Here is a 17,727-nt window from a genome sequence, read left to right on the forward strand (position 1 = left end):
CTTCCTCCATTCTGCAAAAAGTTCCCCCTCCCACCCTCAAGTCTCTGCGACATCAGAAAAAACAAAGAACGCTATTTTTAAAATTATTTTTAACTGATGATCTTGGCCACCCTCCTGGCATTACGCTCGACAATTCCGGAACTGCCACACACCCCAAGTCAACCCCAAAACTGTGTTGTCCCGAAATCTGAACCTCTGGCGGGTGATTTGCGTCCACGGATTTTGTTATTGCATCAGACTGCTTGTTGTTGTCGCTGTCGGCCATTCGGTCGTGTCCGACTCTTGGCGATGCCATGGGGCAGCTGCCGCCGTGATCCCCGATCCCACACCACCTCCCAAAAACGGGCAAATGTTCTGGCCGGTGCCCGTCCTGATTGCGTCCCAGCCACCACACCCTTTGCCAGCCCGGCTTCCTTCTTCCACTGACCCGTCCCAGCATCGTAGCTTTCTCCGTTGAGTTGGATCGTACGCTATGGCCAAAGTAAGTGAGGCGGCAGCCAATGATAGATCATGATAAGTGATAAATCGTACGGTACAGCTCTCGAACGATAGGTGGCTTACACTGCATCATTATAGTCTGGCTTTTGGCAAGGACAAAGGTGGAGGGGGTGGGGAGGGGGGAGAAGAAAGTAAGGGGGGGGAATTATCGGGGGAGATCAATAAATTGTGGTACCAGCCTGTGTGGCGTCTTAGATTAGGATGGGGGATCCCTGGGTTCAAAACTCCTTCAGTTTCCAGAAGGCCTAAGCAGGGAACACACTGGGAGATTCTACCATGCTGATTCTAGTCGTGACCAACCAGATTGAAGTTCACAAACACCGAAGGATGGAGCTCCCGTCCCCATTTCATTTGACATCCTGGGGTACGCTGCTTTGGAACATGGAGGTTCCACTTCCCTGTCACAGCTAACAGTGGCTAACTTCTTTGTGGTTGTTATGACAGCAGCAGCCGTTGCTGTTAACCTGTGAGTGGGAATCTACAAGTACTCTGTGTGGCTAATATCCTCGTTTGCTACAGCTAAGTAGAAGGCCAGGGACAGGCAGGACTATTTAAAGGGGAAATCGGGCATGGTGCATGAGGACAATTTGTGTGCATTGCAACTCTGCAAATGCACATTTCCCTGGGGATGCACACATGCTCTGCTGTTTAGCTTCGTGACATTGAAAAGCCTAACATCCAGTAGGTGAAATATCCTTACAACTGCAAAGTCCAACAGCACAATGCAGAACATCTGAGTTTAAGAACTCCCCACTCCCTCCCCTCCCTTAGAACTGCACATTGGGTGCCCCGTTGTGCATTTAAGCAAAAACAGCCGTGGGTCAGGAGGTCCGTCTCCTCCGCAGTCACCCACGGCGAAAGAGCCTCTGACCCCTCGTGACGCTTGCTTCAGCGCTGATAAATATGCACAGCCTCCGCAAAAAAAACAACAACAGCCAACCAATTCCTCAGCTTGGAGTTCTCAAATGCAGACATGTCTGAGGAAGTTAGCCACGAAATCTCCTCCCTCGAATAAAACTTTGCTGGCCTTAAGGGTAACACCGGACTCCAAATTTGTTCTGCGCAAGGACTTCACATCCGTTTCGATAAACGCATGCAACCTTCCAAATTAGCTTTATGATCTAGCTGTGACACCAGCTAAGCAGTGGATAAAGCACCGGACCGGAGTAAAACGGCAACGTTTCTGGCCGCAGTTAAAAGTACGCATATTCTGCCCCCTTATCTTTCTTTGTGGGTAATAAATAAACAGGGAAGGGCATTCAACCCTTGCTAGATGCTTGGTTATGCCCTCGGCTTTATTAGAGGGCCGTTAGAAGAATACGCCCCTCTTACAGAGCAGGGTCATGAAGATATCCCACAAATACACAGCGTAATATCTTGCTAGAATAAGGATGGATAAACTTTGCTATTGTAGCAAGACGTTATGGCCGTTATGGTGTTTTTGCTGAAGCGGCCACGTTGAAACCAGAGAACACGCATGGTTCCACTGCTGGGTCTATGCAGATATTCGAGGCGAACTCATTGATGCACTCCTCAAAAGGTTCCCAGGATGGTCGGATACAGACGGAGCAAAGAGGCTGTTAAATGAAGAGGGCGCTCAGGTGACAATTCAACTGGCTAAGTTTTGTGCCGCTGCCATGGAAATTCAAATGTCTTGAAGCGAGGTAGAATTAAGTTGTCTTTTTTTGCTCCTAGGATATGTCTCACCTGTCCTACACCTTATGACCATACTGCTATGGTCTCTTGTGATTTCGTTTGGATAACTCGGCTTTTCTCAGCTTATTTTTTACCACTGAGAAACCCCCGAAACCTTCTTCAGGCTTCAAGACACCCCAGAAGTGGTGTGATTGTGGCAGAATATGGTTGAGAAGCAGAGCTGTGGACACACCCACCCACCCACCCGAGCCCCTCACTTTCCCACCTCCTCCAGGCCCTTCCTTGGCCATTGGGGTGGGGGGTCAACATGACCCTATATGGTCCTATCACCTGATAAATGTTTATCAAATTAAAAATATATATTAAAAATTTATTCACTCCCACCCTTTCATAAAGCGCTGGGGTTTTTTGACAGCCCTGGAAGGGTTTCCTGAAGCGGTGGGAGTGAACTAATTTTTGACAAAGCCTCGTATAATTTGAATAACTGAACGACTGTAACGATAAAGGTTGATTAATATACACAAACAGGATGGGAGTGAAGGAGGCTAACGCTTTCACCTGCTCCTTCTTAGGAAGGGGGCCTTTTGTGAAGGTTCAAGGGGGTGGCAGGTGACAGTGGATGAGCGAGAGGGTTGTGAGTGTCCTGCATAGTGCAGGGGGCTGGACTAGATGACCCAGGAGGCCCCTTCCAACTCTATGATTCTGTTATTCTAACCCAAGAAGATGTGGATTTAAATTAGAGCTTCTCAGCTTCCCCCTCTGAGCTAGCGAGCTCCCTCACCTAATATCCCTGGCTCTCAGCCCCGCTGTATCCGGATTTCGTCCGGAAACTTGTTTTCAAAGCAACATTCCCTAGCCTCTGAACATACCAAGAATGAACTTTTTGGAACCAGTCTATACTCTGCTCTGCGGCCTGGTCAGAACTTCAACATCCCATGGGGTGCCAGATCGTCTTGCCAACCTCCAGGTGGGGACAGGAGACCCCCTGGCACTACAGCCAATCTCCAGACGACAGAGATCAGTTCCCCAGGAGAACATGGCTGTCTTGGAAAGCAGAGTCTAAGGCAGGGGTAGTCAACCTGTGGTCCTCCAGATGTTCATGGGCTCCAATTCCCATGAGCCCCTACCAGCAAACGCTAGCAGGGGCTCATGGGAATTGTAGTCCATGGGCATCTGGAGAACCACAGGTTGACTACCCTTGGGTGGGGAGACCGAAGCACCAAAGCACGAAAGAGAGTCAGGATTTTTGGCCGACTAGGGACGAAGGAGGAGGATGCCTGCCTCTATTTCCTCGGTGTGAGCTCTGGTTTCCTGGCCATTCCGCCTTTCGGCTCCAGGCAGGGGTTAAGCAAAAGTTTGCAGCGTTTTACTTTTCCCCCTCCCTCTTCTCTCCCTGCAGCTTGTGCTTCCCCCCTCCCCAATAAAGTTTGTAAGGAAACCTGCCGCTCTCTGGCACGTTGCCCAAACCGTGTTACATCATCAAAGGAAAAATGGGAATGAACAAGCCCCCCCCCAGCCTCCCTAGAGGGAAAGGGAATGGGGGGGGGGGAAGAAACAGGGAGGCCTTCTGTGTCCTCGAATGACCTTTTCTGTAGGGTTTAGACCAGGGGTAGTCAAACTGCGGCCCTCCAGATGTCCATGGACTACAATTCCCAGAAGCCCCTGCCAGCAAATGCTGGCAGGGGCTTCTGGGAATTGTAGTCCATGGACATCTGGAGGGCCACAGTTTGACTACCCCTGGTTTAGACCCTCCTGGAACGGATGGAAGAGCGGGAGCACCGTAGGGGGACTGGCTAATTTGGAGATTGGGGAGGGGTCACTGTGGGCAGGAGTGGTGTGGGGAGAGGGAGGGCTGGGGGATTGCTAAGAGGATACCATTGTAAACACACACACACACACACAGAGCAGGGTGTAATGACAGAGCGACCACCCTCCAATCTCTGTAGCCTGGAGATTGGCTGTTATTCCAGGAGAACTCCAGGCCATGCCTGGAGGTTGGCAACCAAAGCTTAACTGGAATTGGGGGGGGGCTTTTTTTTTTGCACAGATCTTCTGTGCTGCCCCTCCAGAAAGCCACGGAGTAAGGGAGGGTTGTGAGTCTGTCACCTCTGGACAGAGCATGCTGATATGTTTATTTTATTTCTCCCCCCCTGCTCTGGAGAGGCAGAAGATGCTAAGGCTCCCCCCCTCTGGGCTGCCCTCTCTTTGGGGGTGTCTCCAGTCACAGATACACGACGCCGATTAGAATGGTCTTAATTTCCTTTTTTCCTTTTGATGTTCCGTTTTTCAGTCCAAGTCCTCCTTCCCCCTAGGGGGAAAGGATCATTCGAAAACAAATACATTGTTGTTTGAAAAAACAGATTAGAAACTAACAACCAAACTGCCCCGCACTGAAGCACAAGAGGAGTCCCCGTTTGCTAAAATTTGCAGGGTTTGGCTTAGTAGAATTTGGAATAGGTGAGGGGGGGGGGCAAAGGAAAGGCAAGTTGGGGGGGGGGGACCCTGTGCCCCTGAGAGGGCACAAGGGGCCGGCAGCTGTGGCCTTAAATCTCCAAACTTCATTTTGGTTGGGGAACATGCAAGCCTATATTTTTTGCGGGCTGCAAAACTTCTCACCTCACTCCCAGGAGAACTTAAAACATGAAGTTTCGACAAGGAAACCCCAGGCTACGAATGAATTGTTCAGGGACCAGCCAGGCACAGCTGAAATATCAGTGGTTCCCTGGCCCTGCTTAATCCACATGCCAAGTTCGGGATAAGGGACAACTGACATTATATAAGGTCGGAAATACCTGGTGACTTTGGGGGTGTTTTGGGGAAGGGAAGGGCCTCAGCAGTATAAAATATCATGGAGTTCCCCCCTTCCATGGCAGCCATTTTCTCCAGGGGGACGTGAGATTCATCTTCCAATGATCAATTCTAACGGCGAAAGAACTCCTGCCTGGAAGTTGGCAAGCCTACCGACATGATGGACTCCAGAGACGCCTGGGTGGCCTTATGCATGCCCCCACCCTAGCCTACCTCACAGGGTTATTAGGAGGATAAAATGCAGGAGGGGAGAAACATGTAAGCTGCTTTGGGTTCCCACTAAAGAATGCCAACACACTGGCAGAGATGTGGCAACCAAAATGGCGCCCAGAGGAGGTGAAGGTGGAGGGTGGCAGAACGAGAGCCAGAACCAGGCTGTGTGTGTGTGTGTGTGTGGTGAGCCAGTGGGCAAAGGGACAAAAAGAAAGCAGAGTTGCGGCAGCCAAGACATCCCCAGTGGAGAGAACAGGAGAATAAGATTTCCCTTCCCTCCTGTTCCTGCCGAAAAGAGCAGCGCGCTCTGGATGCATTCCATTCCCGTGCAATTCTAAAATAAGTTTCTAGGCCCCAAGGTGGCAGGCGAGGTGAAGCAGCTGGGGTTCTTCTCGCCACACTTCCCCTCTAACCAGAAAGCCGGTGACGCCCCTAAGACCAATTCTTGCTTCACACGGCAAAGATGTGTCAGCATAATGTCCCCGCGACGAGGAAGAAACCGAAGGGATACACACAGCGGGCTTCGGGTGGGGACCCGGGAACAAAGACACGGCCCGAGTGCCTCGCGCACGTCCTCTGCGTCTTGACACGTCCTGCCTTTTCAACACAGTTGCCACGTTCGCCGGGCAAAACACAGCAGGACGACAGCTGGTATGCTTGTCATCAGAGGCGATCCCTGTCCCCTTGCCATCGGGATGGGTCACCGTCCTCCTCTGTCCGCAGCGGTACAAGAGAGCGGGAGTCCACAGGCACCTTAAAGACGGATGGAATTTAAGCGAGCACCGACTCACGAAAGCTCCGATCCTGTCTCAGATACTGTTAGTCCTGAAGGTGGGTCCTGGACGTGCTCTTCCCCTCTCACACAGGGTTACCTGGCCAAGCTGGCTCTTCCAAAAGGAAAGTCATAGCCATAATAATGAAGAACGACGGGTGGACATTCTCTTGGTTTCGCCAGCCCTTTTCGTCCCCCTAGAAAGATCATTCTCCTTCCTTCCTTCCTTCCTTCCTTCCTTCCTTCCTTCCTTCATTCATTCATTCATTCATTCATTCATTCATACATTCACTTGCTGACCGCTGATCCCCCATAAAAACAACACACAACAATCCAAGATGGCAACAAAAATCCCGATGGGCAGAACATACCCCACTCCCACCCCCCTAGCCTCCATTGACACAGCTGACTGCCTTCCAGGGGCGTGATTTCAAGCAAAATTTGGCTGAACAGGCCTTTCTGGAGGAAGGGAGCTGCTCTTCCCAGCCCAACCTCAACCAATCACCTGGTGGAAGAGCTCCATTTGGCAGGCCCTGCGGAACGCTGACAGCTCCATCAGGGCCCTCAGCTCTTCCGGGAGCTCATTCCACCAGGTTGGGGCCAGAATCAAAAAGGCCCTGAGTTTGGTTGAGGCCAGGCATACCTTCCCGGGGGCCATATGTGGTCTGGGCCCAGTGCAGTGTACTGAGGGACCACCTCCCTGCATTACGTCCCTCAAAGAGTGCTACATTCAGCCAACTTCAACTTCGCTCGTTGGCGCATATGAGCTCAGGAACTGATGTTTCTTTCCCTGAACAGGACTTTGGCAGGTTTGGCCAAGCTGTTTGTGGCCAGCCATTTAAACCTAACGGCTGACTGGCAGAGCAGCTCAGCTGTTAGGTTTAAATGGCTGTGAGCCAGGAATGCTTTTAATGGTTTTAAAATGTTATTACCTTCTAACTCGTATTATTGCTCTTCTTAACGTGGCACACAGCCGTGAGTAGGCTCACCAGAAGGGCAGTATACAAATTAAATACATAATAATAATAATAATAATAATAATAATAATAATAATAATAATAATCATCATCATCATCATCATCATCATCATCTGCCCCTACCCAGAGCAGTGCTGAGGCTTCCAAGCTGGAAAGGTAGGCGAGCGTGCTGGTCATAGCCAGGCTACAGGTGCCATCCTCCAGGTGGGATCTGGAGATCCCCAGAATTACTGCTCATCTCCAGACCGCAGAGATCAATTCCCTGGGAGAAATCGGATACTTCAGAGGGGTGGACTCCCTGGCGTTGTACCTCACTGGGGGTCCCTGTCGTGATTCCACCCCCAATCTCCGGGAATCTCCCAGCCCGGAGCTGGCGACCATATCCACCATCCAGTGGGGACCAGCCAGGCTTGGGGCTGACCCAATGTTTTCACAATATGAGAATCTGAAACGAGAACTGCCTGGCTCTCGCAGATTCACTTGCCCTGCTTCGGCGTAAGGGATGATCCCGTGTGTGACCCAGAAACCAAGCCTCCAATCTGGGCTGCAGAGCCATGACTGCCGCGAGGGGAATGAACACATCAGGTGCTCGTGGGCCCGGATGACTCAAGCATAGAGGGGGAATGCCCAGGAACAAACTTGCCTCGTTGCTTCTCCAAAACACAAGCATCTTCTCTCTCTCTCTCTCTCCGCTCATGGTTATTTTGGCCTCCACAAGGCACTCCACCGACCTCGCAATGAAAGGCCGGGTTAGGGGGGCTCCTCTCCCCATCCCTGCAAGTTGGAACGGCAGCCTTTTCTCTGTACAACGCAACCTGTTAGCTAACAAGTTCTTGGAATCTCGTCGAGAGCAAACAAGTCGGTGCCAGGAAAGGTCTCGATCATGCCAAGCAGAGGAGGGAGCTACGAGGCAGGCAAAGGCAGGCGTTAAAAGAGACAGGCCCCGGGACCCATCTGGCCACGCCAGCCTCCAGTTCCTCTCCGACAGCGGGGCAAAAGTGGCAGGCTGCCCACCGAACGTCCTCGGAACAGAGTCACAAGAGTTACGGGGGGAGCCAGATAATCTCATCAGAGATAGTTGCTCACCCAACCCATGCTGACACCAAAGATCTGACTTCTCCACAGCGGCCCCCCGGCCTGCGGACAAGACTTTATTGCAGAGGAACACGGATTTAGCCCTCTGCTGCAGAAAGAAGGAAATTTCGTTTCCTCTGCCCACAAAGCACGGGGAACTGGAAGGTGACCGCGTTCAAAGCTTAAAACGGACCCAAAACTTCAGCACTATGAACTCACAATGGAATTATTCCTCCGAGCGAGGGGAAAATGCAATGCCCTCTTCCCCTAGCAATCTGCAACCCGGGTGCTCGCCCTTAGGGTGAAGGAAGAAGGCTTTGAGATCAGGAAACCTTCTCTTCTCACCCTTCCCCGCTCCTCTCCCCCCATCATGCTGTACAAACATAAGAGAAGTCATGTTGTATCAGGCCAAACGGCCACATGCAAAGCTATAAAAAGTCGAGAGAACTCCTGTGCAATGGTAGAAAGCCTCTGTTTCCAAAAAAAAATCACTTGACTGATAATCATTTGAAGGTTAAACACACACCGCAAAAACCTCCCAAACCCCTACTGATGCCGTTCTCAACTTTTTTACCAGTGAGAAACCCCTGAAACATGCTCCAGAGGATTGAAGAAACCCCACAAATGGTGCGATCGTGCAGAACGTGGTTGGGGAGCATCGCTGTGCACACGCCCACCTGGGGCCCCTCCCCTCTCCACCCCCTCCAGGCCATTTTGAGAGGGGGTGGGCAGGCCGACATGCCCACATATGGTCATAGCGCCCGATAAATGTTTAAGAAATTTAAAAAATATATTCAAGTTATTTAATCCCTACCCATTTGGGAAACCCTTCCAGGGCCGCCAAGAAACTCCCGGCCTTCCCTACTGTAAAGTTCCCTTGCCTGGTTGCAAGGGAAATATTGAAATCGCAGAGAAAAGGACTCCGGGGGTTGTTCAGCTGATCACTGCTAGGTCCTCTTCAGCAGCAAGACTCCTCCCCAGAAGGTACAGATTCAGACTCCGGGGGATTATTAGGAATGCGCTCAGCAGCACCCTCCTCGAAAATCTGTTCACGGACAGTCCAAATCGCAATCATATTGGGAAGAGAGAGATTTTAAACTGCAGAAAATAGCAAAAAAGCACTTTAAAAAAAAAGCAGGATGGCAGAGTGGCTTTGCCAGTGGAGTTGAAAGATCGGACCGTCATCGGGTCCATCTCGCAGACGGAAGAAGAGAGCCTGAAACGCCCTTCTGGGACGGGGGATGCCCGGCAGCCTCGGGGACCAAGAGGCAGAAGCGTTCTCTAAGGGCCTACAAAAGCTCTCCTGAATGCACTGGAGTGTGCCACCCCTCGCCTGCACATCTGGCCTTGGAAGAGGGGGGGGCAAAGGCACGTTCTTTTCACAGAATGCCCCCCTCCCAATTGTGTCGCCAACCTTGGAAACCATCGACAACTGGTGAGCACACACAAAGAGATGGTGAGGGACACCCCCCCTACAGCCAAAAGGCCCCGAGGAGGGAGGGGGTTAGCGCGACTGGTCTCCCCCACCCCCACCCCTACCCCCACCCCGGGAACTCCCTACTCCTGCCTTCTGCCTGCGCTTTTGCCAGAGATGAGAGACACAGAATGTAGGTCACATTTCTCTTGGCTGCGGGGAAAATTCCTTTGATGGATTTATAAACTAGCAAGAGAACAGAACTGCTCCAAAAAGGGGTGGCCGTGTCAGAGAGAGAAATGGGGAGGGGTACAGAGCAAACTAAGGCTTTGCCTGTTTACCAGGAAGAGAGGGAAGGGGAGATGCAGCCCTTGAGTCCTCTGCCCACGACTGGTGCCTGGGCTGGCCTTAATAGGCATTTTGTCTCGATTTAACGTGGGAGTCTTGGGGTGGCGTGAAGGCTGTGCAGAAGCTAGGGTCTCCGAAGAGGGCCGTTTTTATTTGGAAGAGGAATTGGGGAACTGGGGGAGGGGGGGATCGAGGAAGAAGTTAAACCATGCGTAAGCAAGAAAATGTTTTTAACATTCTGCTTGGTTTAAAAGCCATCCTGTTAAGCAGAGTTTCTGCCTGGCATGTGGAAGAGTTATTATTACGGTTACATATGGCCGTCCTTCTTTGCATTTTGTGGCTGGCTCCGTCTCCTTTGGAAGCCATTTTCAGGCGGCACCACCCTGTGCCAGATTTCCAAGCATTCTCAAAAAGGTCAGGCAGGCTGTCCTAAGGGGGCAAGCAAGTGGCTTAAAGGCCCAAGCGTGAACCTTGTCTAAAAAAACAGGTTGGATTTGACCTCACCCACTGCCCTCCCGTCGGTCAGGTTTCCAAGTTTCAAAGGCCAGTTCGACTGTGGCTCTGTGGCTTAACCTGCTCTGGATGGGTGAAATCACAAATGCGGTCCCTGAACGGTTTTTCAAACAGAGCTGCATTCCTGCTACACTCGGCAGAGAGGGAACAGAGGAAAAGGGAGACGGATTCAAGCCGCTCAGTTCCTCCCCAAACGTGTTGAACGTCTCACACGGCAGCTTGGGAGTAGATTTCAGATTTATTTATAACACGGCTCCGAGCCAGTCAGAAACAGCTGAAAACCCAGAACCACCTTAAAATGATGACAGAGGATTGCAAGCCAGCAAGTCCTCGTAAAAATCAGGAATCCAAAATAATATCGAGCAGAGGCATTGAAGAATTCCTTCAAATTACCAACATGCAAGCTAATTTCTGGAACTGGCGTTACGTTTGACGTAACCCGCAAGCTTTGTCACAATATCTGGCTACCTGTTTGGAGACGTCAACATTCTCTCCTAGAAGGAGCATCGAAGCAAAAGAGGGCGCCTAAAGAGAACATGCCCAGGGGTCTCCAGTCCCCTTGACCCACATACTCAGAATTTCCTTCCTCATCTCCCAGCACCTGCTGTCCTTTACCTGGTGATGGTCAAGGCTGAACCAGGGACCCCCTGAAGAACAAGCACATGCCTTCGGACTCCCAGGCCAAAATTATGACTGCGTGTTGTATGTACATTAGACATCATGCGCAGAATTTGTCTGATGCAGAACTTATCAGTGCGACACATTGCTGCTTTTTTAAAAAACGCAATGTCCTGGCCTTTAAAAGCTAAAAGTGGGCGTGTGTGTAAACCATGTGTGGTAATTCCAGGTGGAAGTTTAGGAGCAGGAGGCTGGCTGAAGCCACACTTCCACCATTCACACAAAGAGTTACTAGTTCCGTAGGGTAGACCTGTCAAGGTGCAGTAGAACAACAGCTAGGCCTCTGTCCCCAATCAGGGCCAGGAAACATGTTCAGTCTCAACCAGGGCAAGGACATTTTCCAGCCGGGCCCCTACGTAGTGGAATGACCTCCCGGAGCACAGCCGGGCCCTGCCGGAGTTGGCACAATTCTGCAGGGCCTGGAAGACCGGGCTCTTCCGCCAGGCTTTTGGTTGGGGCCAAAATTAACATCCGCCTACTTAACTAGCTACGCCACCCCACCCCCCCCATTCCACCTCTCCATTTATCTGTCTCTCTAGGCATCCCCACACCAGCCTGGCCTATTTGAAATAACCTCCGTAACTGCCTGGAGAAAGCGTTGCTGTCAATTTTTGATGTTTGTTGCCCACTTTTAAACTAAAACGTTATTGGTTTGATCATTGCATTTATATGTCACTTGCACACAGCCCTGAGCTGCCTCGCCGGGAGGGCGGTTTAGAAAGGCGGACGGACGGATGACAGACAGAGAGACAGAGGGATAGATACCCAAGTCCAGTAGCATTTCAGAGTGGGGGTAGGAGATTTCAAGAGTCAGAGCTTGCTAGCTCTGTGGAAGCACCCCCCGTTCAGCCGCATGGAGTGGAAAAGCCATCTGGCGTCCCAAGAAGGGACTTTTTACTCTTTCAATGAGATATAAGTGCTCTGGGTTTTTAGCAGCATCGGCCTGAACTATGCAAACCTCCAAAAAACGCACACACACACACAAATCCTCCGCCCAGTCAAATGCACGTGCATCCCTTTCGCTGGCATGAAATCTATTCCTGTTAGAGAATTTGGTTTCCTGTGCTGCAGGAATCTGAATTACCGCAGCCCAGAACTTGGAGTGAGCAGCTACGCAAGCTCGCCCCAGGGAGACAACAGTGAGTAATCTTGGCATGGGTAGCGTGCATAACCAAGGAGGAGAAGAATTCTGGAGGAAAAAAAAAATCGGAGGGTGTGTATGCGTGTGCATGTGGGGGGGGGGGAGCCCGTCCAGCTCTCCAGGAAAATGCCCGCCAAGGTGCACGATCCTCCAGCGCGGCTGCCTGCCTATGAGGCCTTGGGCCCAAGGAAAACACACAATGCGATCAAGGCCCAGCGACCATCCAAAAAGACTTGATGGGGAGTGTCTGCGAACAGCTGGGCCAAGCAGGGCCCTGGTTGAAAGAGAATCGGGAATGTGGAGTCCGTCTTGGCTCCTCCGGACCCTTGGATCCCTGCCACGCTTTGGAACAATCCGGCCCACAGCGAGGAAACCTCATGCCGTGCCGCTGTGCATGGGCGGGAACGGGCGGACGGACCCGTTTGATTTAGCGGAATGTGATGGGAAGGGAAGGGACCAATCTCATCGCCTGAATCATTCTTTGTGCACAAATGGTGGGAGGACCGAGGTGGCCTAGCTCAGGTACCCCCCAGCACCCCTTGCACGGAGGGGTTTGCTTCAGGGCCTTTAACGGGTGGATGTTCAACAGGCAAAGCTACCCCGTCGCTGTACTCCCACACTGGGAGATGGATCCAGATGGGTAGGCCTGTTAGTCAGTCTGGAGCAGCAAAAACTAGCAAGAGTCCAGGGGCACCCTTCAAGACACCTTCAGGTGATATGACCATATATGGTCATGTCAACCTGCCCCCCCCAAATGGCCCATGATGGGCCTGGAGGGGGTGGACGTGTCCAGAGCCCTGCTTCCCAACCATATTTTGGGATTTCTTGAAGCCTGAAGGATGTGTCAGGGGTTTCAAGGTACAAAAGTTGAGAAAGGTTGGGCTACGAACAGCGGACGGGCTCAAGAGCTGTTTCTCAAGAGGACTAGCTCCTTGCTGCCTTCGTTAAAGCAAGTGCATCCTCATTTTAGGGACAGGAAAGCTGGGCCACTGGGAGGTGGGGTGGCTTCATCTCCTCAGCCCAGGGCAACATCTCACCCCTGTCAGAATTCCCAATGAGCCTGCCGAATCCGAAAGGTTGGGAACCCCTGGTTTATCGCCGCACCTTGACTACCTCCCTTATCTTGGCCGAGCAACTGTGCAAACGCCCCAGCTGCCTAATTGCCCTCGATTGTGCAAAGCAACAAAACCCCTTGTTGACATTCATTCACTTCATGATTCCCCGGCTTTTCTCCCCGATCGGCACCCAAAATGACTTCACTCCGCTGCCCTCCTCTCCTCCGTTTTTCTCTCCTCCCTGGCGAAGGTGAGGCTGAGGGTGACCCACACCCCCCTCCCCAAAACCTCCAGGTATTTCTCAACCCAGGAGCTGAGAACCTACGTGCAATTCTCCCAGCCAGCCTGACGGAGGAAGTCCCCGACCGAACGGGGGAAAGAACAGAAAATGGCATGCAGAAAATGACATACCTTTGAGTTCAAGTCACTCCACGGCCATCCCACTGAGTCAAACTCTTTCCCACACTCTGCACGCCTGGATTGCAGTCCTTTCCCCAAACTCAAAACCAGACTTTGGGGGCAATACACGGCCCAGTGCAGCACGCCAGGATCTGAGACAGCTAGGTTCGAATCCCCCACTCTGCCACGGAAGCTTGTTGGGTGGCCTTAGGCCAGACACAGTCTCTCGGCCCCGCCTAATTCACAAAGTCTGAACCCAGGGGCACCTTGAAGGTCAACCAGGTTTAATTCTGGGTAGAAGCGTTTGTGTGCATAGAATCATTGTTGGAAAGGGCCATCCAGGCCATCTAGTCCCACCCCCTGCTCAAGGCAGGATCAGCCTCAAGCGCCCAGGAGAAGGATCTGTCCAGATGCTGCTCGAAGACCACCAGTGAGGGGAAGCTCCCCACCTCCTTAGGCAGCCCATTCCTCTGCTGAACAAGACTCCTAGAATCCTAGAGTGGGAAGGGGCCATGCAGGCCATCTAGTCCCACCCCCTGCTCAATGATGGATCAAGCATCCAGGATAAGGATCTGTCCAGCTGTTGCCAGAAGACCGCCAGTGAGGGGGAGCTCCCTACCTCCTTGGGCAGCCCATTCCACTGCTGAACTTTGTGTGTGTGTGTGTGGGGGGGGGTTCTGCCTGTATCTGACGAAATGTGCATGCAGGAACCTTATACCCATGAAATGTGAAAGTTTATGTCCAGAATTCAACCTTGTCCTGGGTCCTTCAAGGTACGTTGGGGGGATAAGTGGGATAGATAGAAGCACCCCATCCAATGACATGAATAAAACGGAGTTGTTTCTCTTGCCGGTCAGCATGGGGGTGACAGGGAAGGGGTGCTTTCAACAGGGCGACCTGCTTTGTCCAAGCCCAAGTCCCGACTCCCATTCACAAGGACCCTGGCTGCTTCCGCAGGCCGGCAAGCCAGGCGCTGCTGGAGAGAAAGTCCGAATTCAAATATGCTACACGAAAGCACCTTCCCCCTTTGTGCCCCCTTTTCCTACTCAGCTGCTGAAAGGTTTGGGTGATTCTCTGGGGCATCTCTTTGTGGCCACCACTTCTGGCAAATGAAACGGCAAGTTTTTCCAGGGCTTTCCCCCCACAGGAATGTGAGTGCATGGGAAGCACCAAACGGCTTCGGGCTGCACACAAATAGTTAACGCCCTGGGCTTCAGCTACTCATTTAGTGCCATGTGCCTCACATCAGGAGTAGAATACTAAAACCTGCTGTTTTGCCAGCTTTAAATCCAAACAAAATACTCCTCCCAAAGACCGTACCCAAAGCAGGTTTGGGAAGAGGTTCAGCGTCCTGCTAAAGCAGGTTTGGGGAAAGATACGGGGAGCTTCACCAATATGTGGACGACACCCAGCTGTTCCTGTTACTGGACCCTCCTGCGTCAACACCCCCAGCCGTCTGGCCTGATGCCTGGAGGCCACGGCAAAGCGGCTGAAGCAGAGTCGGCTGAAGTTGAATCCAGCCGAGATCTGGAGGTCCTCTGACCGGGTCAGCATTCAGAGAGACAGCTGGCACCCCTCCCGACTCTTGATGGGGCCCAGCTAGCACTCGTGTCTTCCATCAGTCGCCTGGGTGTGATTCTGGATGCCTCCCTTGCAATGCAGGCCCAGATCACGCGTGTGGCTCGCCTGGCATTTCCCCATCTGTACCAGGTACAACAGCTCATGCCCTCTCTCCCTGCAGGGTGGTCCATGCAATGGTCACCTACAGCAGGGGTGGTCAACCTGTGGTCCTCCAGATGTTCATGGACTACAATTCCCATGAGCCCCTGCCAGCAAACGCTGGCAGGGGCTCATGGGAATTGTAGTCCATGAACATCTGGAGGACCACAGGTTGACTACCCCTGACCTACAGGCCAGACTTCTGCAACTCGCTCTGTGCAGGGCTTCCCTTGAGACTGCTCCGGAAACTCCAACTGGTTCAGAATTCGGCAACGCGTGTCCTTACATGGAGCCGGGGGACGGCGTGCATGACAGTGCTCTCCCAGCGGCACTGGCTCCAAGCTGGAGACTGGATCAAGTTCAAGGTTTTGGTATTAGCCTCCCAAGCCCTAAACCAGGGGTGGCCAAGCGGTGGCTCTCCAGATGCCCGTGGACTACAACAACCATGAGCCAGTGCTGGCTTATGGTAATTGTAGTCCGTGGACATCTGGGGAGCCGCAGTTTGGCCACCCCGCCTTAACGGTCCCCCAAAGGTCATTAAGATCACCTGACCACAACCTGCTCAGTATCCCCGGCCAAAAAGAGGTAAAACTGGCCTGAGCCAGGGCTAGAGTCAGGGCCGTGATGGACCTTCAAGAACCACTGGTCCCATGGCCTCAAAACAAGAACTGGCCTGACCCCCCCCCCCAAAAAAAATCCTGAACTTCTGGGGGGTCTATGGAAACAGAATGTTTAATGATATTTATACATTGTTTTATTTATTTATTTAGTTTACCAATACAAATCTGAATAAAAAACTAAAACTCCAGCTCAATCCAATTTCCTTAAATCCTACTATCCTCCTTTATTCCAAGAGCAACCCCCCCCTCCAGCCCGGGAGACCTGTATTCCAGAAAGGCCCGGCTCGGAAGAGGGGTTACCATCCAGAAGAAAACCCAGAGTGGGGGCAGGCAGGGGTCCCGGGCGGATAAATGCAGCGCAGGCTGGGCCTCAACCAATGCCTGGGGGAAGAGCGCTGTTTTGCAGGCCCTTTGGAACCCGATCGATTGTTGTTACCTGCCCTGAGTGCTAAAGGTGGGTAGGTTATAAAACCAAGGATTTCTTTTTTTTAAAGCTTTCGTGTGCATGCACAGGAAAGGACATACCCCGCCTTCAACCTGTTGGTCTTCAAAGGTGCCAATGGGTTCAAAGCTTTGCTCCAAGTAGTTAAGGGTTAACTGGGCCCTTCTAGGAGGGGCAGGTAGATGCCGGGGCCTCTCCCCAGCCTCATTTCAATCCACTCGTCTACCTCCCCCCCCCACCCCCAGCTTTCAATTTGCTCCTATAACTGTACAAATAACCCCACTCCGAACCAACCCTCCACTCCAATGCCCCCCACCCATCTGAGCAAACACTCAAGGCTGGGTAAACTGGGGGGGGAAAGCCCCCTCCTCTCTTTGTTCTCCCCTGAGCCACCTGGCTGCCCCACCCTGGGCACACCTCTCCCCCCTTGCAAAGGCCCCCCTTCCCCCCCCAGCCCCTAGCAATCTGCCTGCTTCAGCAGTAGCGGCCTGGGGCGGTTGAAGGTGGGGGAGAAGGAAAGAGTTGCACAATCCGGCTTAGTCGGTTTCTGGCGTGACCCAGCCCTAGACAGATATGGGGGGAAAGGAGGGGGGGGGGAAAGAGGCCACGTTAACCCTCGGCGTGCTGCAGCGTTCCTACAACCCTTCCCTAAGGCAGGAACAAACTGCGACTCTCCGGGGGCGATTCAGAAACCGAGTTTGAAAGCAGTGGGGGTGCAAGTCCAAAGGAGGCCGTAAAATATGAACCGGGATCCGTGGGATAGGCAGCCCTCGGGGGGGGGGGCAGCCCCTCGGTCTGGCTAGGAAGACAGAGAGAGCTGTCCACACCTGTCCCAGTCTGGCTTGACTGTCAGGAGCACCCTCCCCAAGCCCCGCCCTTCTCCTCAAGCTCCACCCCCAAAGTCTCCAGGTATTTCACGACCTGGAGTTGGCCACCTTACTGACACTATTCCTGAGGCTGGGTTGGGCGAACTAAAAGACCCCCTGCCACTAGAAGACCAGGCTTTCCTTCTCCCCCCCTGCCATCTAGGGATGACCGCCTCCAGGGGGTCCTGGGAATGCTCTGGAATGATAGCTCATCTCTAGACTAGAGCTCAATCCCCCTGGGAAAAGACAGATGTCTTGGAGGGCAGACTCTGTGGCCCAGGACCCCGCCGAGGTCCTTGTCCTGCTCAGGCACCATCCCCAAACCCCCAGGAGCTTCCCTACCTGGATTTGGCAACCCTACGGCCATGCCCTCTCTCTCCAACCTCAATGAAACGCCCTCTTTCTTCCCTGCATGGTGCCACCGAGACTTTTCTTCCTCCTCCGGCCCCCCTCCCCAACTCAGCCCAGCCCTGCCCAGCCCAGGAACCTATACCGTGATGTGTAAATATGTGGAAGAGCCGAGCAGAGCATTCA

At 52.6% G+C, this 17,727-nt stretch overlaps 1 protein-coding gene across 2 annotated transcripts in view; it reads right to left on the reverse strand.

Moving 5' to 3' along the window:
• The window catches only part of THRA (thyroid hormone receptor alpha), a 116,870-nt gene that overhangs the window by 45,808 nt on the left and 53,335 nt on the right, over positions 1 to 17,727 (reverse strand). The gene's annotated exons all lie outside the window — the stretch shown is intronic.

The sequence above is a fragment of the Paroedura picta genome, chromosome 16 (assembly GCF_049243985.1).
Source record: "Paroedura picta isolate Pp20150507F chromosome 16, Ppicta_v3.0, whole genome shotgun sequence".
NCBI classification, from domain to species: domain Eukaryota; kingdom Metazoa; phylum Chordata; class Lepidosauria; order Squamata; family Gekkonidae; genus Paroedura; species Paroedura picta.